General features: G+C 34.1%; 1 protein-coding gene across 1 annotated transcript in view; it reads left to right on the top strand.

The window, feature by feature from the left end:
- Positions 1 to 27,191, top strand: part of LOC119074584 (calcium/calmodulin-dependent protein kinase kinase 1) — a 67,631-nt gene that overhangs the window by 1,804 nt on the left and 38,636 nt on the right. The window lies entirely within an intron of this gene.

Raw genomic sequence — 27,191 nt, 5'->3', positions numbered from 1 at the left:
ACTGCATTAGATTTATTTCGGTTGTGATCTTTGCGCAGTTTTCGTCGGCAGAATCGAAAAAAATGCGGACAATTTAGTTGAAGAGACAAAGAAATGTTTTTATTTTAATGAATGTCGTTATTTTTGATGAGCTAAGTGGATGACGTGATTAAAGTCAAGCATTTCAATTTCACGATTTTTTTTACACGAACTCATTTGTCTGCTTTTAGTTTTCTGAAATTTTCACGTAGTTTGTAACTTGTATTGATTCAAGACTATTGAAGGTCAGAACTACAATAAAGTCTAATATTCGAAAGAAGAATTTGGAAGCAATTATTCACCTTATCAATCAGAGCACATTTTTAAGCAAATATTTTCTTGAAATTTCTCTAAATCTCTGAAAATGCTTCGATTTACTCGAAAAGCATTTTCAAGGAAATTGAAGAAATTTTAATAAATTTTTTTCGTAAAACGTTGTAAATTGTTATTTTGACCAATAGTAGCTTTGCGTTTCACGCAGAAGTCTATATCAATACTACAGCCACTGTGGCATAGTTGAAAAGGTTAGACTATTCTCAATGCAACACATATCAGTCGTAAGTAGGTCAATTTCGTAAACTTTTGACATTTAATGTATTGGAGAAATGTCAAAAGTTTACGAAATTGACTTACTTACGAATTTACCGAACCATAATGGTTTACCGCTAGTGAGTCTTAAATTCACACTTACATTCATCGTGTCACTATCCATACATGTTTTGTGTCATTGGAAAGCTCAGACCAGTAGAAATTAGAGGAAACAATTTCTTGATGTTTTTGTTTCGTTTCGGGGGCAGATGAACTGTTAGAAGCTCTCCAAAATATCCAAATTGGCCCCATTTTTTCAACTGCCCATATCTCAGTGTTGATGAATTTTAAGCTTAATAAAACCGTATTCGTCCCGAAAGTAAATAAATTACCTTTCTAATGATACCCCCACGACCGTGTACCCATGAGAAGGAAGTTGTTTTGCAATGAAAAAAAAAACCTTTGTGAATCACCCTTTCGCCAAGATCTTGAGAAAGGTTTTCGTTTCGTTTCTAACTGAGAAGACAAAGACTTTGCGAATTTTCGTCCAGGCTCTAGAGAATAGGAGTAGTTTTGTTGTCATGTGAAGACTGAAAACTTTGCAAAAGACTTTCAAAAGTGAGAAAAACGGTTATGAATCGGGAAATAGCATTCAATAGCATTCAAGACTTTCAATTCTCCATACAGACCATAGACCTTCTTACTAGCCTCAGATTAAAAAATTCTTAGAGAAGAAAAACCTCCTCCAAACACAGCTATGCAAAAAATGCACACAAAAAACCCACTAAAATAAAACGATTAAAATGGAAACTGATTAACATGCATCTAGATTATACAACCGCAGACTTTAAACTCAAATCGAAAAATAAAAGTAAAATTTAAAAAATAGAAGATCGAGAAAATGTAAATAAAATTTACACATCAACATCAACACACCAAACTGTGGCTTCTGTTTTTCCTTTGTACTGATGCTTGCCTGTATTTCACCTCGATTCTTTTTTCAAATAAAACCACGAATAATATCTCTCTCAAAAAAGCGAAATAAGCGTAGATACAAAACCATTACGACACAGTTTTTTTCCGTGTATTAACCACATCTCCAATCGTTGTTTTATTTGCATTCTGATGTTCTGAAATAAAGTTGAAAATTACTATCAAGCCACACGAAAGACAACAAGAAAAAAATGGCCAAACGTTTTCGTTCTCAAATATTTGTATCTGTTCGCTTCGTTTCTTGTTTGTTAATATTTTGTGAAAATATTGAAATTAAAAAGGTCAATAGGTTTTTTGTTATCTTCGCAGAGCGATGTGTTTGAGCTGGTTGGAGCCACCACACATATAGATTTACATATATTCAAATTAAACCACATTCGATACCTACATGATATATGCGATTATTAATACTAGACATTATTGTTTGCCTATGCAAATCGTTTGGAATTGTTTCGTAAAGTTCACAGAAATGAAAAGTCTATGTCGAAAATATCGCTGCAATGTTCTTTTAGACTGAGTGGAGCAAAATTTAGAATTCAATTGTGTAACTGCTTTAGCAATGTAAATTGTTTATAATGTAAACAGGAGAAGTCTGTAAATTGTCTGTGTGGAATATTTATTTGTAGGTCGGATTTGGAACTCCACGCCAAAACTATTGGAAAAGATTCGTTTGGATCAGGGCTAATTTTTGGGAATTTTAATTCCGAAAAATTCAAACACAAACAGAAAATTTCCTTTGTACAAAGTCAATTGTGCTAATTAGAATTTATGAGAATGCTAAGTCTACTACTTCAATACTTCTTCTATTTTTCATAAATTGAACCACTTAAGAAATGAGCTTCCCAAAATAGCGTCAACAGGAAAGTCGACGAAACTTTGCAAGCCGTCTTCTTCTTCGTTGTTGTATTCTTGCTTCTTCTTTTCTTCTTCTCTTCTTCTCTTCCTCTCGAGGTTACACCTCCCTCATAATGGTGAGCCTTCTTCTTCTCCTTTACGTTTCTCTTCTTGTTCATGTTTTGTCAATCATCATATATTTCCTTGTTTGGTAAAATTCTGTTACTCCTCATCCGCCTTAGAGTTCAAATTCTGTTCCAGCGACTTTCTTCTCTTTTCTTTTCATTTCTGTTCTGTTTTTTTCTTCTGTCCGTTAGTATTGCCATAGTCGTTGCCGTAAAATATTTAAGTTTCTTTTCTGTTCCTTTCTTTTCTATTCCTTTCATCTCTTTTCCTTATTTTTCTTCTCTTTCGTCCGTTAAACTTTGCCAAGGTCGTCGCCGTAAAAAACTTTTTGTTAATTTCTCGTACTTTCATCACAATCCAATCTTTGGTCCATTTTTAATCCGGTCGTCAACGGTATTTCTATCCTCTTCGTATTCCGAATCATTATCCGTTTTCAGTCTCTGTCCATCATTCTACGTCAGTTCTACATCATATTTTCATTCCGTACGTTCAAATATTCCATATACCCAATTCACAAATATTTACTTGCCATTCTTCACTATTCCCGATGTGGGCCCATAACCTGATATAGGTTCCAATTGGATTCAAAATTCAAACCGAATGAACAGAAAATTTCCTTTGTACAAAAGCCAATGTGATTGATTTTATGCCAATTAGAATTTATGAGAACGCTAAGTCTACTACTTCAACAGACTGAAGCACAGAAGTCTGTTCTACATAAGCAGGTCAGGAATATGTCGACCCGATTCGACTATAAAACTGATCCTACTTTACTCTTCAACTCAAGAATACCGAGGCTAACGGTTTACCCTTTACCGCGCCATAAGGCCTTGGTCACTTGACTAGACTTGCCTTAGTCTTAGTCACACACTTTCATTCATAACGCACTTCTGTTTTCATGAGAAAACATTGAAATAAAATGAACAGTTGAATCACAATTTGTGACTAATGCATTTTTAACGAGGTGCATGCCGATGATGATGATGATGATGATGCATGATGCAAACAACGATAGGTAGCACAAAATTCAAACAACCTTTTTTCGCATAAAATTCACATCAATTTGGCATTTTGTTACATTAGAAAAGAAAAACGGGAATACTCGGTTAAGTAGCGTTCTCTATAAATCCGTTCTGCACCTTGCACATTAAACACAAACTGTTTGGGAAGTAAAACTTAATTGAGTAGTTGGTGGAAGTTACACCAAAGGTGTAACACTAAAACTGTGTGTGGAAAGCCATTTCCATTTATCTCCATCTAAGCTTGGGCGGTTCAAAATATAGTTCACTTCCGTTCTATACCGATTGAATCAAATTTGCATCGAATGGAAAATACAAAATTTGTAATGCAAAAACAGCTCATCATTTTTGTCGATTACGAAGTGATTGGACTTTACTCGCGGATGTTTTCACTTTCAAAATTGTGAATTGTGATACTGCTTGCTGCGCATTATACACATTATCATTTCTTTTAACTGAAAACAAAAAAAAAACACGAACAATTTTCTCTGGTCGAAGCGTGGACTGTTACTGTGATAGTAGTTCGGTGTTTCTGTTTCTGTGATCTAAATTTCTCTCCCGACGGCACAATAACAATCTATTGAAAAGCAGTGAAGCAATGTGAAATTTGAGGAAACATTTATGCATAGAAATTCGAAACCCAATAGTAAGCATAAAGAAACAACCGAATTTGCTATGCCTTCAAACCATTCAATCCAAAAATAAAACAGGATACGGGATCTGACAAAGAAACTGCCGTAGAAAAATAAGACCCAGCCACTAACGGCATTTTGCATATTAAACCTCAACCGAAGATGTTTTTCTTTTGCACACATTGTTGGGTTTCCTTTCCATCTATACAGTTTCATCATCAAATCGAGAAATATGTGTAACATTACACTGGTACACGAAACTGCGTCCCTTTGGTTCGGTGTTCCGTATTATAATGTTTTGCTAAGGTTCATGGAGCTAAAGCTTTTACGGCAATAATAAACTGAAAAATGTATTTTTGGATTATCTCTCTGGTATATTATCAACTGAAGGGAAAAAAGGTTAAAAGTGGGTGAAAGACCCCACGTATATTGAACATTGTTTTGGTACGGAAGTATATAATAGTGATTGTTGCGTGTAATGTTTTCTTGCCGATGCCGATGTCTTGTGCCTTTTAATACGGTTATTGTGTTCGGGATGGGGTTTGCGTATAAAACAATTTATTTCCAAAATGCTCTTAAAGGTGTTCTCCGTTGCAGAAACATCACGTTTACATCTTTACGGCTTGTATACGGTTGGTAATGTTATTCGCTAAATTAGAACAAGCGTAAAATTTAATCTTCCCTTTTCCATACATTGTACGTGTCTCACAAACCACTTCTTTCTACTTTCGTCCAAAATCCAATAATTTGAAAAGTGGCACTGTTTCATCTGTCATATCTCTCGCTTAATACGTGCAGAAATTGGTGTTTAGGAATTTTGTAAAAGAAAGCTGTTGACGAGCCAAAGAACGGGAACATCCGAATTGTAAGCTGAAGTAAAGGGTATTCATAAGTCGCATAATGTAACGGAGCTGCAGGAAATGGCGATTTTGTACACTGCTCATATAAGACTTTGGACGTCAATAATATAAAACTCAACCGTAACCTTTCCAGTATTATTATCGGCTCTATTACCTCTTTTATGATTCAAATATTTCTAAATGCACTGATCTATTACTTCTTTTGTTTTAACATTCGTTTTGCTATAAGTAAACCATTAGCTTGTTTCCATGTCGACACATACGCAAGTTTACATCGAACCAAAGCAAACCAAAGGCGATGATTATAAACCCACACATCCAATCAACAAATTAACAAGCAGGGCCGTACAGTGCCTTTCATCGCCTTCGTCGCGGGTCAAAAAATTTAAACACAAACAAAATATAAATATCCAACAACGTAATCTACTATTAAAAATCATGCGGCGAGATGTCCCGATACCTTTCGTATTGGGACAGCAGTATCGTTAAAAATAATAAAATTTTGTTCTCTCCAATGTAAAGGTATTTTTTACGGTAGTTACTTCTAACGATGCTGTCATTACAATTTCTTTCGCCTTTGAAAACTCTTTCCATTGATACGAATTCAAGATAAATATTGAAACTCTAGACATGTGTATAATACCCTTCTTGCTGTACAGTTATAGTCAACCAAATTTGTCTTTCAACTTTTTCTTAGACCTATGATTTTACCACAATCAAGCGTACGTGTGACTATGAGTGTACCAGCGGGTAAAACAGTTGAACCAAAATCTCAAACAAATTTGGTTGACTTTAACTGTCTCAAAGATTTGTTATCGGGCATTTGGTATATTTATTGGAACCATCTACGTAAACTTGAGCTTTTTGACGCCAACAGAAATATAGAAAAAAAAATATTTCGTTATTAAGCTGAGAGTATAGGTCTTGGCATAGACAATATGTGTGCACACCTAACGACAATAACCGAATATGAACGTAAAGACGTTATGAAATGGAACGAAGTATATATCAATATCATAAAGGGTGGTTAATGCTCATGAACTTTATCATATCATTTGGGAATCCTTTTTTTCCCTATTGTTCGCCGGACTGAAAAATATTTGCAACGATAAACCTGCAATTTATTTTCGCTCGCATAAAGCCCAGCCACATTTTTTTGTCAGCATTTTTGGCACATGATTTTTGTCAATCTGCGAGTATATGTTCGTTGTAAACGTAAATTGGATAATTTGACCAGATTTATTGCGATCCCGGTCATATTTTATGAGACTACTATCATAATTGCTTCGTGATTTAACGAATCCTTTTGCACTCCTCGTTTCACAATTTCTAAATTGCGTTTCGGATTTTCGCGTGAGAGCAACGGGTATTCATGTTCAACACCAAAAAAAACAGAAATTCAATCCAGTCTTTTTCTCTTTGCTTGTGGTGGTTAATTCAACACCATCTATCAATTAGCAAAAACAGTCGGCCTGAAATTAAATAATAAAATTCAGCAAATGTACGCCCATCATTCCCATCACGAGATGGTAATAATCTTTTGCGATTTTTAATGGTTTCAAATTAGGCTTTTTTATCATCAGACGTTGAACAACAAAACATAAAATGCTACATTGTCATGATACCGAATAATAACGAAAAAGAATCGATAGCACAACCGCAAACATATAATGGGCGAAACGTTGGAAAACTTGTCAGTAAAAAGTTAGTCATTTTTTTGGTGCATTTCAGACCAAAGCGGATAATACAAAAAAGGGTTCCGTTGGAACGATTCCAATATTCCCACAATGCTGAGGAAAATTCCATTGATGTGATTTCCAGAATTTTATAATTTTGCCTGGAGGTTGAGTTCAACGTTGAACTTCCTCTAAAGAAAGGTCTATTTAAATTCCTATGTTTTTGCTTCTTTGATATTAATACCGACAGCCAAAATGTTTTTTTTGTTTCGTTTTTTGTTTAATATACTTTTACATGCGAACCCTTACTTGACCTTTGACTTGCTAATGCGAACCGAAATTGTTTGGAATATCGAATTTCGTTTCTGTATTTTCGTTGACTGTAAACTTAACCTTACAGTCATAGAAATTCATTTTGCATTTGCATTTATAACAAAACATGCCTGAAATGCAAGATTGATGCGTTTTAGAGGTCAAAACTAAACAATTAAAAAAATCGCTATTTTTCACCAGGCGCAAACTAGCCATCAACATGTGCCTTTTCTGTAATTTAATTCATTTAGGTTTATTGATGCCTTTTGGTCACGCCTTTCAATCGCCTTTTCCCCACTTAAAGCGGCTTTTCGTTTACATTTTACATGAATGGCTTCTAGTCTAGCCAGTCCAGCAGCGACTCAATTGTATACAATGGAGTATTTGTGCCTAAAAAGACTTTTCTCAAATAAAAATTGGGGGCTCTTGGAGGATAAGAAAGTTTACAAAGAAAAACTCCCTCTCAACTGTTGCAACTGTTCTGGTTTCTGGTGCGGCACTGTTTTTCATAACACAATGAATGGAATTGCAATGGTGTCAGCAAGTAGATTTACTTTAAAAAGCTGCTGAATGAACTAAAGATATTGATGACCAATACTAAAATTTGGAATCCTCTCGGATAGATAGATTTGAGTGGCAAGAGGCTTCCTCCCAAAACATCAGAAACCCAACATCAGAAGTTCTTTTCGGAAAGAGCAAAAAAAACGAATCCTACAATTCGTATCCAGAATATGCTTCCAGGACTGTAGCGATTCCACTGAATTTAATCAACGCAATTCGGTTTAGTGTAATGGATTAAATGAATAGAATTAATGCCACAAATTTAGATAATTTACATTTTGATTTGCAATTGGCGGAATGGAATAGGTTTATTTGGTAATGGTTGTAATGCGTTCGTCATTTTATTTGAACGTTTTGACTTGGTAAATGTGGTTTTGATTGAACGATGGCATTAGTGAAACTATCGGTAGTTGTTCAAATATCAATGGTGAGTACAGGTGTTTCATCTGAGTGTTTGATCTGAGCTAGAATGATTTTGAGAAACTTTAGTTCAGCTGGATTAACATTTCTGATTTAGTAATTGGTCTCTGAAGGCAGATGTGAAACGGGACAACATAAATGGTCATTAAAGAGTGAATTGGGGTCTTTAGCCAAGTAACTTAAAGGACTGAAACATTATGGAATTTACTGTAATTCTATTAAGTAAGTTCTACTTGGGTAAAGTACTTTAGAGTAGTCTAGCTCCATTCAAAAATCCGAAAAATTCCGGGAAAAAATTAGAATTTTTTCGTGAAAGTCTCAGAATTATTCCAAATTTTCCGAATTAAAATTCCCAATAATAATAGGCACTGTCTTCTTACGAATTGAATGTTTCCACCTGCCTTGATATTCTCATACATTTTTTATTAAAAATCGATGAATGTGTTTCTATCCATAACTCTAATTAAACTTTCAATAGCGTTAGGTGAATGGATATAATATTTCTGAAAATAATTATCTATCACGTTCTTAATCAATTATTAATTAAATCAACGCGTCCATGTATACGTTTTTCTTTGGACGGCAATTTATGATATCAAAAGAAATGATTTTTTTTTTCTTTCATTGAAACAGATATTTCACACCGCAATAAGGTTGATAAAGAAAAAATATCTCTTCGATCGAATGGTTGCGTCCACATTTTTAGTTTAGAATTTATTGAAATCGATACTCGTTTTGCTGCGCTGCCACAAGATATTCACCGTTGAGCCGATTTGATTTTCAGTTTTAATTTATTATGAAAAAGTCGATATATTTGCGAGACGCTATAACAACGTTGATACGATTTAATTGTGCAATAAAACGTTGGCATATTCATTTATTCATAAAATAACGTTCCGATATAATATATATGATGAAATCGACGCGTTAAGCGCTTTAGACCTGCCTATCATAACGTATATACTAATAATGTGCCGGAGAAAATTGATCAGTGAATATCGTGTTGAGTGTAGTAAATTGGAAAACGCAGTCTATTGAAAATCGCTTTTGATGTAGAGTATAGGAGAGACAAATCAAATTATCTCGCTTTCAACATTTTACCTAAACATTTATGATACTTCAATGAGCCTTGACAAAATCGCATACACAAAAAGGGTCGAACCATACGTGACAGTCGAGTGATGTTTATTGAATTGTGCTAATTTCATTACATTGAAAAATAATTTCCCTGTTTTACGTGTAGCGTACACAATGGAAACAAAAGCCACACAAACTGGAGTGACGAAGGTTTTTTCTCGGAATCGAATTATTTTTGTACGTCAAACTCTCGCCTGTACCATTCAGAACTGTGTAACATAACAACAAAAGATTCCATTTTTCAAAACTTTCAATTTAATTGAGATTTTCTTAGCTTCATATTTTTCCTGTATGCGTCACATACGTCCTTACTCAGTCTCTGATTAGCGCTTGCAGGCGAATACCTACATACTATACATCCAATTCGAACTGGAGTGATTCTTCGGTAAATTTCTTTCATTTTATTGCTTTCTCTAACAAACATCATAAGATTAGATCGAATATCTTTCGAGTGTTTTACGATATTGATAAAGTTGATATTATCTCGTTCTGGATGTTGTTATTGCGACTCGATATTGCTCTCGTATGTGATGTGACTTTGAAATTTCCGTTGTGAACGTATTTCTTTCTCGGTTAAATTGAATTTGGTATTAAGTGAGTCGCATATTTCGCTTGCGTTTCCTTTTCAATAAGACGGTACACACATATTGAATTTGTTTGAGAAGAATTTCTATTTTCTTAAAATATCCATGGAACATTCAAATTTGTCAGTCGCAAAAACGGGTACAGATAATTTACAGTATTTACATATTAGTTTCAATTTTTTCGGACCAATCAAGAAAATAATAATTATTTCAGCATAAATTAGGAACAACGGTTTCCTAAACGATGTTGGAAATTAGCGATGAAGTCGCGATATTTTAACAATAGTTAGGAAAAGTCTTTACAGCTCTAGGTTTGTAAAATATTAAATTCCATCCACAAAACTAACAGCAACTTTTTGACTTTTCCCCCTTGGAAGCCTTCAATGGACCAAACTATGTTATCTAGAATCTAGGAATCCATACGAGTTCAACGAGCTATCACACTTTACTGCAGCTTCAAAATTGGCAGAGATATTGAACTTCGAAATATTGATGTTTGTATGAAAATAAGCAAAATTTCAAATTTAAGAATGTAATTTTCAAAAGTTGAAAAAAACCCATATCTTGGGAACTGGAGCTCTCCAAAGTCTCCATACAAATGCCATATAAAAGCCAATTTGTATGTGTGTGTGTGAGTTGTATATTTTGTATTCCACTAGGTTGGTTCCTAAATTTTGGGATGAAAACTGATTCCTCTAGCATTTCCTAACTTTCATCGGATTTTTCGATGGATTTGGGTTAGTTTCGACATGAGTGAGGTGTTCCAAGGTTGGTTCCTAAATTTTGGGATGACAGATGATTCCTCCAGCACTTCCTAACTTCCATCGGATTTTTCGATGGATTTGGGTTAGTTTCGACATGAGTGAGGTGTTCCAAGGTTGGTTCCTAAATTTTGGGATGACAGATGATTCCTCCAGCACTTCCTAACTTCCATCGGATTTTTCGATGGATTTGGGTTATTTTCGATATAAGTGAGGTGTTCCAAGGTTGGCTCCTAAATTTTGGGATGACAGATGATTCCTCTAGCACTTCCTAACTTCCATCGGATTTTTCGATGGATTTGGGTTAGTTTCGACATGAGTGAGGTGTTCCAAGGTTGGTTCCTAAATTTTGGGATGACAGATGATTCCTCTAGCACTTCCTAACTTCCATTGGATTTTTCGATGGATTTGGATTAGTTTCGACATGAGTGAGGTGTTCCAAGGTTGGTTCCTAAATTTTGGGATGACAGATGATTACTCTGGCACTACCTAACTTCCGTCTGTTTTTTTGATGGATGTGGGCTGTTAGCAAAAGTGGTGATATCAGTCAAAAAAAAACTATTAAATGGTAAATGTGACGCAAGTCCTTTATCTAACTTACAAAATAACTGATATCGCTGAGGGTGACGCATTGTGCGCCGTACGCAAAAGTTTTACCAACAAAAAATTGACGCACGGGCATTACAGTTAACCATGAGAATGGTCGATCTTTCAAATAATTACCCTTTTCGAATTATCAAGTATGTTCAAAACATTCGGTCTTTTCACCGTTCAAACTTTTTTTTTAGTAACTTTGACCTTTCACGCTGCGCGTTACCATTCGGCGACATACTACCTTTCCGTATATATTTTGTCATCATGGTTCTGATCGATAATTGTGTTTCGTGGTGACCAGTCCTAATAGGTACATCAGAATCAATAGCGCAGACAATTGATATCTTGTAACAGAACACATAACAAGAAATTATCACGATCAATAGCTGGATAGTATGAGTTAAAGGATTCTATGGCATACCATCACATTGTAATGTATAATAATACGAATATGTTTATCTCAGTAATTCAATCGGTTGAATCGACTCATTTTACCCATCGTTGTTGAAATATTGATGACACAAATAATATGATAGGCAATAGCTGGATAATCGGATAATTAAACACATAAATAAATCAAATCGAATCGAATGTAACTGAATCCATTTCCCGATTCGGTGTCATGTCTCTGTCATTGTATGGTAGATATTAAGTTAAATAATAACTTTTTCGAATAAAAATATCTACAGAGAACTGATGCAGGTATTTTATTTCGTTCAGATTGCGGATGAGTTGTTTTTCTTTATGATGGCTGTGTGTGAGTGTGTTTGTTTGAGATTAATTACCTTGTTTGTGCAACATAAATAACGTGATATTCTTTTAAGGGTTATTATTTGTTCGTCGTTTGCGTTTTTAGCGTCTAATATTATCCAACAGATAAATGAAATTATCGATGTGATATGCTTTTTGTCTCTCAACTTTTCTCGGATAGGATTTATTACATTAAATATTTGCTTAATTTTTGCTTTGTTTATTAGTATAATTCATTACCCCCGAGCTTGACAATATGTATCCTTTTCCGTGTCGAAGAGATAATTTTATTTTCGGATTTCCGAGAAAAGTTTTCCCCTTTGTGTGGACACAGGAAAAAAAATGTGTCCGTAACGATTATATACAACAGCAATTTACACAATTCCACTATACACACACAGCATTTCACGTTGGTAATTTCATAAAAGATTGGGTTAATTTGATTTGTTTTGCATTTCCAAATTGAATTTCGACGATGAAAGGATGCATATTCATGAATCTGGTTAGGAAATCTGAACATAGCCACAAATGACAAAAACAACAAATTCTGCGAACACAACGCTGATTTTTTTGGTAAAATTTTCGTTGTTTTCAGTCGCATTTTTTTGATAAATATTATTTGGTAGATGATGAGGAAAACTAAGCATGATACCTAGCGATATCATTCATTTTAGAAATTGTACTACTAAGACTGCGTCACACTAGTTTTGGAAGTTTTAGGTCAACAATTCGACGAAAATCGAAAATTTGACGAAATTTCAAAAAACACAACGAAATTTCACAAAACTTGACGAAATTTCACAAAACTTGAAATTCGAAAATTTAACGAAAATTGAAAAATTTGACGAAAATCTAAAATTCGACGAAGTTCGAAAATTTGGCGAAAATCGAAAATTTAACGAAAATCAGCTACGCCGAAAGTGCCCAAACATAATTTGGTTACGATGTTGGACATTTTGCCGGAAGTAGAATTCTCGCCGAAACATAGTTTTTCTTCGTTCTTTTTTGGAAGTTAGACTGCGCATAGTATAGTGTCAAATGAAAGCACTTTTTGAACAGTTGAATATAACTGGTCTGGGGGTAACACGTCAAAATGAGGAAGAGTTGCATACAAATTTAAACTGGACTTAGTCTGATCTAACAGTCCGTTCGTGAATTTATTAAAATTTGCCGAAAATGAGCAAAAAAAATGAAAGATCCACTTCGGAGAACTTCTCGCCACGAGCACGACCACAGAAAATGTTTTTCAGAAATTGTGCACATTCAAGCACAAAATAAAGCTGATTCAAGTACTTAAGTTGGAGGGGCAGAGATATTCAATGTTCCAAATCTATCAGTATTTAAAACTACTTTGGTTGGGTTGATGTACAATCTAACACGACTGTGTATTTTACCGAACCAGCTGTTTATCTAAGATTCAAAAAACGAGCCAGTCCTTCTCTAAATGTTTTCATACCATGTGCCTAAATTTTGCTAAATATATATGAAAATTGTTAACCTGAGGCGAAGCCGAGCAACACATCGTATGCTTAGGCAGCAGTTAGGAACAACATTTTTTGTACACCATAAGTGGTATCCTGATTTTGACAAACATCACTTTTATGCACTAGTGTGTAAATATATGCATAAAATCCATTTACGCACTACTTTGATTGAACTACTTGTACATAAACAGAATTATTCGATAAAAACAGAACTTCCAATTTTAATCCACTCTATCTAACTCTATCAATAAACTCTTGTAAGTTATTAGTTTTCGATTTCCTTCTATATGCTCGATAACCAATGCCAAAATAACTTCTGCTTTCATATTCAACAGAAAGATTAGAAATAATCGAAAAATGGTAATTATATGCCGTGATGTTACTAAATCTAATATGCAAAATGTTCGTTCTTTTTATCGTAATTGAATCGAAATGAAAAAAAAATGAAATCAATTTCCATTCGATTATACATGGAAAAACTGAATAAAAATCTCTACATTATGAGTGGTTGGCGAGGTTGTTGCTTGGGAAATATTTTTCAGGTTCACGATTACGCAGGTAGACGATTTCATGGAAATAGCCTCTAATTGCATGTTGAGCATGTAATATGAAAAATAAATGAAATATTTTCTGAAATGGTATGGTATCGTACTAAGGAATTTCACGAAGCGAAGGTTTCGTTCAAGGCTTTGATACTAAGTTTGGAAATTGTTTTTCTTTTGACGAAAAGTTTCGCTTCATTGAAAATGGAAAATAAATTCCAAAATGAGGGAACTGATTTTGACTTGAATCCAATTCAATCGCAGCTAGATTAGAAAACATTTAATATCGGTGTAATGACTATATGTGAGTTCGTCAACTGTAGGTGGTTTGCAGTGATACTGGTACATTTGTTGGAATAACTGGAAAACTTTATTCATTTTCACATTTCTTTCTCATATTGTCAAAAGTTGTTCTTTAGCATAGGACCTGAAATTTTCTTTGATAAACTTCATGATGAGGAGTCTCGACATTCTGGAATTGATAAAAATCTCCATCAAAATGTACGTCGAATTTAGAAAGTTAATTGATCTGCTGTATTGATTTTTACGAACGCAAAGGCTTTTGTCCTTACCTAGACACTCTGTTTGGTTGAAACAATCGAGCCATCTTTCTGAGGTTGAACGTGGAACTAACGACAATATTTTTCAACTTGACCTCCACTCGGCTAACCATTATTGTTAGGATAATGGGTGGCTCTATAAACGAATACTCATATCCACTTGTTGAATGTACACTAACACAGTCAAAATACAAGCCGAAAACCCCCCCACATATATATTGTGGTGTGCGATAAACATTTTACTCACGCAAACCAACAACGAGACAAACCGTTTTATTTGAGGCTATCGAAATTCTAATTCGTTTATTGATCGAACATTTTGTTGTTGTCGATTCAACTTACAATAGTCATCGCAGTGACGACGTTCGATTTCGTTCGCATGATGTTGTGAGGTATATTAATTGGGTGAGGTAGTACGTAGTAGCAATGGTAGACGAAAACCAGACTTGCACGATAAATTACGTTTCCATATTTTTCGCTTCATTTAGACGGTTTCTAAGAATAGCTTCGCTAACATCCATACAGAAAAGTATCAACACAGACTGTATGAACCTCCGAAAACAATTGCAATGACAAAAGTTACAGTTAACAAGCAACAGCAACTAACCCAATAAAGATTGTATCACTCAACGTCGAACAATTTTATAAAAATACTTTATTTTCTCTTGTTCAACCACATTATACCTATACCATGATGTACATCACTGAGCTGTAAAAAGAATTTTATATTTCTCTGTTATCAAAGCCAGAGCATATAGTACAAAAACACATTACTGTGGGATATGGGTGGGTGGATTTCGATTTTTGTGTTTATCAAAGAGTTCATTATACAAAGGGCTTTTAGTCATTTTCATCTCGTCGGTTATGATAACGCACTGCTGTATAATACACATATGTAAATCCATCCTGTTCGGGCCCAATCAAGTAAGACATGAGTACTAACTGCAACCATTTTTTCTTCACTGTGATAATAGGATTACCCTGCGGTTCCGCAGTTATATTTCCTGAGTGTCAATTGGCTTCGAAATAAGATTTTTGTAATTTTATGTTAGTCGATGTAGCATACTCTTTTAGCAGGTCTTTCGTGATATTAACATAGATGTTTTTCGGATTCATTCACAGTGTCAGAGTTAGATATGTGCGACGGTCAATTTTTGCTCATCGGATCGGCGTGAAGACAGGGAAAAGGGTATCGGCGACTTGATTTTCATGCAAGTTCAGTCAATGGTGAGCGCAAAATAACGTCATTTTTAATAAAAATGTTTAGCACCTATCGTCTCGCAGAAAGAGTCAAAATTGACCTATCACGTTTTCTTGAAAACTTCTATCCTCCCTAACAGCGAGACGTCATTTACAAATTAGTCCCATAGTTTCAATCACCTGTTGGAAGCTCTCAGATTCGTTGGCCTCATTGTTGATATTCATTATTGAAACGTACGTCGTACAATCCTTATATTTGTTAGAATGTCTAGAATTTCCGATACATAGAGAAAGTCTCACGGGGTATGTGTGGACCTGCTCTAAAAATCTAACATTTCAGAAAAATCTGTTTCGATCTAATTATCAATATGGGTTAATATCGGTAAACACAAGAAAAATTTTCATTAGTCTCACTGACATTTAGTTTAGTTTAGGGGTCACTCACAAAGTACAGGCGCAAAAATTACGAATTTCAGAATCTCCCCTCTTCACTATCATACGACCAAAGTTGTACTTTTTCTTTTTTTCTATTTTTAATCGATGCAACTCTTCATTTTGAGCAAAAAAAAATGGTTCCACAGTCTCCGTTTACTTTCAATAGCTTCTCTAAATCTAGTCCTTCAAACTCCGTCCATTGTACGCGAAAATGTAAAAACGATTTCTTCTAACCCTACCACCGTGGGTATTTTGTGAATATCCCGTTGGTAGAGTTTCTGAGACGTCAAGTCTCTCGTTGTTGAGTGATAAGAAAAGAAAGAAATTGACAAAAAATGATATGGAAGCGACCGAAAATATACCGAACTGTAACTAAAGACAATCCTTAGGGGAAATATTTCAATTGAAAATCACCTCTTGTGTCGAAATAAAATCCGTTAAAAAAAAACAATAAATATTCCTCGTCACATTACATATTTACGTTCCATCATTTTATTTCAACAATTTATCGATTACAATCAACGAATCAACCTGTAGCACGGATACCATGTGAACAGCGGAACGGAACAGTAAATAGAGATACGTTTGTAACTCAACACAATATAATTTAAAGCAAAATGTTTACCAAAAAATTGGTTTTCAAAAATTATAAACATGAAACGGAACATCTTATTTGACCGAAGAACATTTTCACTCTCGAATTTTCTTCATGTGGGTATGATGGGGCAAACACGGCATTTTCGGGATTATTTATTTGATTTCGCTTACAGAATGGAGGCAATAAATAACATCGGCTGGGTGCTTTTCACATGAAATAATAATAATGATTTGGTTGTTATAATCAAAATATGGTGTATATAGCAATAACATGCATTTGCGGTGATAATAAAGAGCTTTATTTGCAGTGCTTCAAACAGCTTTAACCTTTCAAACTTGAATTATACTACCGTCATATAATTTGTTTTTTTGTTCGTAAATATCTGCTGAATTATCTATAATATATGCAGAACCGACGCAACTACAATATGACCGTGTTGGGTAATGGGTAAACAATACCGATACCGAAAAACAAAATGAATATTTAACCCAAGAAATAATTATGTAAAACGTAGGTATCCTTCTACTAGATGCTTTGGTTTTGTAACATAACCGAGAGCTAGTAAAGGATTTGGAACAAGCAGTTAATCTCTGATATACTGGAAGTGATTAACCCGACCCACTGCAAATGTATTTTCGAGATAAATTGAAAATTCTCCGAAAAATGTTGAAATGTATGAAACATAATCAATTTGGTGGCAATGCAGGCACTAGTTGTCAACAAGTTTGTTACTTTTCCAGTGAAATTTCTGTGAAAATTTTGATCTCGAGTTCAATTTTATGTAAAAGTTGCACTCCTAAAATGTATATTGTGTTGCAGACAGGAAATTTGACTCGTCTAATATGAATAAAGCAGAAAAGTTTAATTAAAAAGTGGACAAACTAAGATACTTAAAAAAACGTTCTAAAATATGAACACACTTCAAGTGGATCATAAAGCTTTTTTACTAGCGGGAATCGGTAGTTCTCTGAACATCTTCACATTTTTCTATAATACATTATAAGTAGAATATGCAATTGCTACTCGAACGTAAAAAATGAACAAATGTTTGAAGCATGTTTTATCATTAAAAGTTTAAATTAGTTGCTAAATTGTTGTATTGCTCTTATAAAACCAAATGACTTCTACTCGAGATTCAAATATCAGCAGCACATCAACGTACTGTAACCTAGTAGTTATTTGTACACACCGCTGGGTAAAAGTTTCAAAAGTTTTGGTTGCGTGTGAATATTGTTGATCTGAGGCGACACAAAACATTAATGTGACTTTCCATTTTCTTGCTGAGTTATAACACACAACTTTACACGCGATACGCGAACTAAAAAATAAGAAATTCTTAATACCACTGAAGAAGATGTGCGATAGTTTTTTACATGAGTAGGATTGAATTCCATTAGGTGACATTGGATGCTGCGAAAGTATATCATTACATGACGTAACAATTTTCCGATAAAAGCAACTGTCTTTTCGTCAAGTATAGAGTTGCTCAAGCTGCTCAAAAACACACCGAGTGAGTTTACGAGTATCACAAAGCTTTTTCCGAAGTAACGAAGTACGTAGCAGCATCCAATGTATTCTAGTCTATTGCCTACAGCCTGGGACAGTCAAAAAAGTGCATTTTTATTCTATACGTGTTTCATCGATTTCAGCTGTTTTGCCATTGTAATTTGTATTGTTAAAACAGCTGAAATCGATAAACACGAAAATCATAAAAATACACTTTTTTGGCTGTCCTTGGCTGTACTGAAAATAATAAAAAAGGATCTGAAAATAGTCCTCATGTAATAAATCAATTTCGCATAGGGGCAAATTGCAATGTCAACTGTTCAACGTTGCAACGAAATTACCGTGCCATCATTAACGATGACATTATCTTGAGTTAAACATGACAATTTAATTGTACTGTCACTTCAATCTACATTTGTTTCTTAGACTTTGAAGCACTAGATTATTGCAAGTACCTTCTACACAGTGTTTAAAATCCGGCGTGAGAAGAATCTCAGGGAAAAATCAAACGACTTTATTGATTATTTTTGTGTTGTGTTCTATGTGAAATACGGCATCGCTATGATGGGAATTGATTCGGAATTTATGGTTGGTACATTTTTTGCCTTGCTGCTGGGTTCATATTGTCTTCCTATAGGGATACACTCGTTCATCATTCTATTACCTGTTCGCAGAATAGACATGTTCCGGTATTTGTTCGACGTTCGGTTTCTGTTTTGTGCACAAAACTACATAGCTAAATAAAACTACACAGGGCCTAATACTTGTGAAATTTGCGAAATTTATGAAATTAAGTTAGGATTTTGATTTCGTTAAATTTCTGAAATTTTGTTAAATTTCTAAAACTTCGTTAAATTTCTGAAATTTCGTTAAAATTCTAAAACTTCGTTAAATTTCTGAAATTTCGTTAAATTTCGTTAAATTTCTGAAATTTTCATTAAATTTCTGAAATTTCGTTAAATTTCTAAAACTTCGTTAAATTTCTGAAATTTCGTTAAATTTCTGAAATTTTGTTAAAATTACAAACTTTGCAGAATGTCATTAAATTTCCCAAGTTTTCGTTAAATTTCTCAAAATTTCGTTAAATCTTACAAATAGGCCCTGCACGTCTGTTCAAGTATGTGTTACCTATTGGTAGCCGGTAAATTTGGGCTGGAAAATTAATTAAATTTCCAAGTAAATTGTGCTGTTCCCTTCAACACATTTAAACTAACATCAAGTAAATTCGAATAACATTGCCGCTTTACTGGGAATAAAAATTGATTGAAATTTTCATATTTCCATAATATACCAAGAGAAATGTGGATGTAAAACTTTATGGTTGATTCTCTCTATATAATATGCCAATCATTTCTGCAAAATCAGGTTACATGAAAATCTAATTAAAATTACAAATTTCCAATCAATTTTCATAGCGTAATATAATTGCGCGTACATACTTGCATTAAACATTACATTGTATACGCGATATGTGTGTAGTGTACTATCGTTATTTGCAACTTTTGAATTCGAATTTAATTTATTTATAAGCGCATAATTGCACCTATTTATTAATAAATTCATGCATCATTTATCTTGCAGCAATCGCGGGTTTTTTCTCTCCATCGACATGGACTCTCAAACATTTTAGAATATCGTAAATATTTGTGTTAATTATAATCTATTCAATGAATGTGTGGTATCGGCGACATTTTACGTGATTATTCGTTCGTGGTGTAGAACAGTCACTCACTTAAAATTGATACCAATTAACGGCAGCCGTATTTCACGTATATTATATATGGGTATTAGCTGTACGACGAACAGAGTGTTTCGGCTGATTTATTATAATTTCATTTAATTGCTATCGAAAGCATTATGGATGAAATATTAATTTTGTGTATAAATATAATCAGCGAACGGTAAAAAGAAATAATAATAGCTAGACAATTACATAATTTTACCATGACTTATTCACGTTTTCAAGCGATATTCAGTGCAAGAAAAAGTTCAACTAGCAAGTCTAAAGTTGCGGAGACACTTTCAACGTTCAGGCAATTTATAGACACACAGCCCACAGGTTTCATCGTCCCTCAGGTCAATGATTGTTAAATTTGTAAACGTTTTCAAACCTTTCATTTGCTCTACGATTCTTACTTTTGAACTTCTGCCGCTTGGAGGACCCCAACGAATCGGGTAGGAATAATGTCTCAGCCGTCGCATGTCGTACAGAAATTTTAAATTCGTAGAACCAATATTTTTCAATTTGCAAAATCTCTAACAATGTTACACCAGTCTTCATCAGCTGCCCCCCTACAATGATTGTAGTACAATCAGACGAACGAAAATTGGCGGAGAATACGTCTCACTGGTTTATTTACTAAGAGCTTCTTCAATCTACCGGATCAACGCTAATAGCATGTTGTTTAATCATAAACGGCAAACATATCGCCACAAGAAGATTTAATCTGTTTCTTCTTTTGTTTTACATATCGATTGATGATTGACAACAAATCTAGTACTTCGTTAGTTTTACTATGTATATGTTTCGTTATATAATAGATCCCCAACTACATATATCATCATTTATTGTTGACGTTGCTGTCATCATTAACATTAGTGCCGTTTTTAAAGGTTATTGATTCTCATTAAAAAAAAATCCCAAAGCATTACCAGAGAGCTGCTGAGCGTGCGACTGAGTGGGTTCTTTAATCAGGCATTTTCGTAACATTTCTTTCAATACTTACCGGTCCAGATACAATTACACCACCCTTTGTACGGAATGGAAGTGCTAAATGCATAAACAGTTATTATTAGCAATTCTTTTGTTGGACTGTTATGTATAAACTTTCCCTTTGTTGGTAAATGCTGACGAATAATATTTCAGTGGGTACAATGTGAGTGGGGAATATCATAATAAATGAATGGTTTAGAATTAGAATTGTTTGCGTATATTACTGCCAAAGTCTTGTGAAATTCATACGAAATCATCAGGTAATTTTGTCAAATTAAATTGTAAATAATGTCGTTTCAAAACGCAAAAAGAGCGAAAAACATTTCTCTTAGAATTCAGAATTCACTTTATTAAATATTTATGTCGACAAAGAACAACAAAAGAAGTTTGCGATGAATACCGGTGCATTACATAAAATTTCCCTTCTAATACACATGATGAATAAAGACAACACAATGGCTGTGCGACGCTTCAGTTGATGTTTTGTCTTATATATTCTGCATGAAAGAAAGAAGAGCACTCAACCCAATGAACAATTCGTTTAAGTGGACGTTGTCACCTCTGGTGCCTAGACTTCTTTAGTGTGTTTTGTTCAGGTGAATGTGTGTCAAATGCGATTTCTTTCAGTTGTGCAAATACTTTTCACAAGGGAATGTACACAACGTGAATTCTAATTTTTTTTGCCTTTGCAGAAAGTTGAGGTATCTGTAAAACCTCTGGAGGTATTTATGAGAAATTGTTTTGCATGAACAGACATATCACACCACAGATGATACATAATCTACTACTTCATTCATTTTAACATATAGTTCATTACCACATTAGCCGGAGATTTTCACTTATTTTTGACGATTTCTAAAATGTTGACGGATTCCGTGTAGTGATTCTGGACCCAGGCATCCTAAAACGAAAAAAAATCTCAGATGAATATTGTAATTGTCCTCTAAAAAGTAGAATTGTTAGCAATTAGAAGAATTATTACTTTGCAGAGACAGAGCACAGAAATGCCTGGTCATCATTCGTTAATTTAAAGAATCATACAAGGGAAAGTATGCAAACAATTCATATTGTAAGGCATCCACTACCCCCATTCACCGTATTCGTTCGAAGAAAAGAAAGATAAAATTGTGTTTCCCGTATATAGCATTCCTTTCTGCTCATATAGCAGGTATGATGAGGTACATAAAGGTATTATGCGAATTGTCTGTTGTATTCAAAAACCTTTTCTCGACTTCAGCTTGTATGGATTCCTTATCCATACATTTGGGGTTAAGTTTAACAATTCATTGTAATGCTGCAAGAGCTTCCTTGTGAAGATTAAATGCGCAGAAAATTCAATAAAAATGTAATATTGGAAATTAATTTTTTTTTATCTCGTTCATAAAATGGGATTTTTTTTTGACTTTGTTCCATGCTACTCCTGCAGAGCGGGTGTGTGTATGTATACTACACCACGGAGTTGTAACGAATATAATGTAAATCTAATTTGTGTGTTGCGAAAAAAAGAGGAAGACTTTCCGCTGGCATAAAGAGGACGAAATAATTTAAAGGTTTTCTTTACAAGTCTAATATCAGCGGAGGTACGTCTGGTTTATTTTAATAATCGCCCTGGGAATACAATATTATTATACGCGGCCTTTATGAGCACAAAAATGGTAAGGTTACGCAGGTTACAATGTGTATAATATTTATGGTTTACGATGAGAGTTGTTGAATTATTTAACAGGATTCTTCCAGCATTCCTTACATTATTAGAACTTATAATATTAATGAAATTTTTCGTCAAGCGTATGTGGTTGTGACCTACTTCGCGGGCTTAATTCTTAATTCCAACATCTCTACAGTAAAAATGTTAATTCTTACCTGCCGTTTGATATGAACCCTGGGAATAATTTAGGCATGTTTTGTAATGATATTGTTTAACCGTACACTATAGTGGTTGTAGGACTTTACTCAACCTATATACTGAAAAGTTTACTGGAGAATGACTTCAATTTTAACCATCCTGCAAATTTGTCATTGTTTCATTCAAAAATATTTCGAAAATTCTCGGTCAATCAAGGAATTTCAATGCGGGGATTAAAGGTAGACGAATATGGCTAACGAAAGAATTTCATTTTTTACTTGAACTCTTGTCCTTTGGTTTTGATAGTTGAGATCAAAGCTTTTATAGTAGAAATTATTTCATCAAAGCAACTGAAGATCCGAGGAGGAATTTATGGATTCTATTTTTTGAAATGTTGGCAGCAAATAATGTTGGTTTGCACACTGCAGTGAGAATAACATTGGTGATACCAGATACCTGTCTGAACATTCTAAATTGTAGCTAAAAATGTCCTACATTATGCAGTTGACAATCGTATGGGTGAAATAAGTCGATTTTTGTAGCACTAGAGAATTAGTGCTACAAAAATCAACGAAGTGCAACGAAGTGCACAATGTATCGAAACAGACAAATATCAAAATACGTGAATCAAAGAATCATTTCCACGGACAGCTTAAATTTGTTCGAATAATTAAGTAGTCTTACCTCGGACAAAGAGTACAATAGTTATTTGTTTGTGGAACGTTTTTTAACGTTTTTTGACGTAAAAGGCGTCATGGACAGCGGACGTGTTTCATCACAGCTCTCATAAACAAATTATTTCTTGTGCAACTTCATTTATTCTGTGACAATTTTCTTAATTTTAATAATTTTACATCCGTGATTAATAGTGAACAGTGATTCCACCTTGCAATTTTATAGATTTTTGACAAAATCAAAATTTATTTCTTTTCATTTTTCAACTCGCTATACAATTGTGTATGAATTTGGTCTTTTGTGTGTGACCTTTGTAATATTTTAATTGTTTGCGTACATGTGCTTCGAGTGAGTAAAAATCAGTGTTTCGAATTGGATCGCTAAATGCCATCATAATGCGATGAGTGATGCAATTGGTTCGAAAGAACTTTTGCCGGAAGGCGTAATGGTTGGTCTCTCATAAAGTCCGACTTTAATGTTCCTAGGAACTTTTTGGCCTTTGGGCTTTCGGTTCGAATGTGAACTTTTCTTTTGTTTTACAGATTTGGACATTCATTTATTTGTCTCTTCTACATGAAAAACAATGCAGCTTAAATTACATTTATGCTGTGTGTATGTATATATGTGTCATTGTTGTTTTTAGTGTTCGGGAACACAATGACTTCGTTTTTATTGTCACGCTTTCATTACTAATAATATGAAAAAATATGTTGACAAAACCGAATGCTTTCTCAGGTGCGGCCTGGAGAAACAGATCTTTGCAACCGGAGGAAATTCCAAACTACTTAGCTAGCTTGGATGATCCCAAAAAACTGCAAATGTCTAACCAAAAAATAGTGAGCACAATAGGCCCAACGGAGGCCTCCGTGCGCGTTCTGCACAGAAATGAGCAGAACAACACCCCTTAATAAAAAAAAAAAAAAAAAGTGTTCGACGCGTGATTAACCCTTTTTATCTAAGAAACCAAAACATCAATTTATTGCAACAACAAAGACAAATTCGACAGTTCGGTGGAGAAAATGTATATTTTCTCTCCTCTCAAAACAAGATGGGAGGAAAGAGAACTTTTCTCCATCGAACTGTTATGAGACAAAGCGTCAACAAAAACCCATTTCCTCAAGGCCTTTTTAAGTAGAGAAAATTAGGAATTATGTTAATCACACCGCACATGTTATTTGTTCACCGAATGAAGAAAAAATGGAAATTTATTTCGAGTTGTTTGTGGGCAACTTGTGCAAGGGCAACAAGTCACTCGAGAAAATGCAATTTATTACTTTCTTCCTATGACGTTTCCCACAACAAAGGCTCCCGTTGCGTTCATTTTTCAATGTTCATTTTGACCAGTGGCATTCTGCTTCACACTTGTCGAAATGAACACTTTATATGTTATGTGTCGATGCATAGATAAGCCCAAATATCACTCCGAGCTGATGCATTATGCACATTATAGTCACAAAGACAGATAACTGATACATTGTACCACGATTAGCAAGTCCAACTTGAGCTGAATGATGGCTTAAAACTATTAGTTTCACATATCCAATAACAAGACTTCACGTGTGTGTCTACCTACCTATGTGCATTGCATACCTGTCCGGTCATATATAATATTTAATTTTTAATTTTTAATAATTTGACAAGTCAATTAGGCGAGTGAAGTGAAGTGTACAACTGATTTATAAATAATTGTTCGATACGTTTTTTTCTCTCCCGTTTAAACTGTTTGCCGATATGTGTGTTTATTGTGGTTCACCATATATGATAGTTTAAAAAAAAATTGTTTGAAAAACTTTTTTAATTGCTATTTTTAATTAACTAAACTTTGCCATACATTCACTTCAATTGATTTATTATGTGAACGAGAAAACGGTGTTCGTAGCCAGCTTTTTATAAAAAAAAAAAAGTTTTTCATACATGAGCGTTAGTATAATTGGATACAATTATATGATGGAAAAACGTTGTTCGTTTATGTGTTTTTTTCCCACTCAACCATAAATAGTAAGCCCTAGAGACTGTTGTTATACCAGTGTGAATAGACATAAATGAAAAGTTTATTTGGAATCGAACAATTAAAAATCCCGGACTACGAGTAACAATTAGTGTTTCGTTTCTACTATCAGATAGGACACAGAAAGACCCATGTTTATGAAGTTCCATCATTAAAAATTGAAATAGAAAACTTTCGTAATTTACATAGTAACAACCAAACATCAAACTAAAACTACAACAGCGATTTATTGAAATATGGATCGTGGTTGTTTCGACCATTTTTTGTTTTATTAATGTACGTGCATTTTATGGGTTTATAGCCCAAGACCAAGACCAATTCAAATACTAGCAGCGACTATTTTCGTTAAAATACATTGAAAATTCTCGAAATTCTTGAAAATGCTCAAACTTCTAAAATTCAAGAATATTCAAGACTTTTCAAGAAGTTCAACAATTTGAATTCTCACCATTCCTAAAATCCTTGAAAATTAATATGTTGGATTCCCGTGTCAGTCAATTCCAAATGGATATTTCCTGGTGACTATATCGTATTGGTAACGTCCTAAAGTTCACTCAAGCTTCACGATGGGCACACTAAGTCATTTAGTCTAAATGACTCGTACGACGTAACCCAAATATGATGTAAAGCGAATGAAGTACTAGATTCTGATACGGTATCGAACATAACGTGATACTTGAAACAAAAGAAGTTACAAACTGAATCTTTATGTAGCGATACGATTGCCGTATATAATTGCCACATTGTTTTAAGTATCAAGCGATGTCACTAGTTTTCCAAATTGATAATCTACTCTGCCGCCAATCACTCTGCTGGAGATTTTTTATGCTGTACCATATCATATATACGTATTCATGTTCCTTTTAGAGACATAGTATGGACGTTGTCATTTCATGTCTTTTTCATGGCTCTTAAACAAACCATCCTCTAACTGTAACAAATGTGCACTCATTGTTCTCTCAGCTGGAGGTAGCCCATACTTCAATGGTATAGTGCGTTCATTCGGTTGCATAAAATGTATCAGTTATTATCGGAATCAGAAAACTAAAAAAAAAAATATTTCCGTGCCTTTGTTATCAACCAAGGATCGGATTTAATAATTGAGTAAAATGGTACCAAAAAAAAATGTGACAAAAAATGATCGATCACCTTCAGTCATGACTCACGACTCTAACCTAAACATTTATCGAACGAAAAAAAATCTATTATTTCATTTCTTGTTAGCACTTGTACAATCATTTTAAGTCCGACGTGTAACATGTACGAAAATTATAAAAAGCTAACTAATCATAGCACGTGAATAGACAGAAAAAAAATCTCCAACAATAGCTGAGTTGTTAAGACTTCAGACAGTATTATGTGTCGAACGATTTACCCTAAGGTGTTTTTTGTTTTGTTTCATCGATCGGATTCGTAATAACGATCGATCATGCTAAAAAAACCGAAAGCCATTCTTTACGTTAAATTGTTTTGTGTGAATCCAATTGATTTTCAATTGAAAAATTAAAAATATTTTTTTTAATGTTTGTTTAGCGCAATTCCAACGATAATGATCGCCACACATTAATTAATTGATTGGAGACACAGAGTCATTCATGATTATTTTTCAATTCATGATTATCTTCATCTTGATTACGACCGATAATTTTGTCTTTTCTTTTCATGTGCTGTATCTTGACCGCAAGATTTATTTCGTACTTACTTATTACACCTTTGATATAAAGCGTTGAAGATAAATTTAATGTTGTTTCGTAGGTGAACACAACAGTGAATTGGATGTAGTTTATCCGGAGTGGACAATAAAAGTCGTCACATTGAT

This window comes from Bradysia coprophila, unplaced genomic scaffold, assembly GCF_014529535.1.
Source record: "Bradysia coprophila strain Holo2 unplaced genomic scaffold, BU_Bcop_v1 contig_151, whole genome shotgun sequence".
Classification (NCBI taxonomy): Eukaryota; Metazoa; Arthropoda; class Insecta; order Diptera; family Sciaridae; genus Bradysia; species Bradysia coprophila.
Note: the sequence above shows the minus strand (reverse complement) of the source record. Positions and strands in the feature narration are given on the sequence as shown.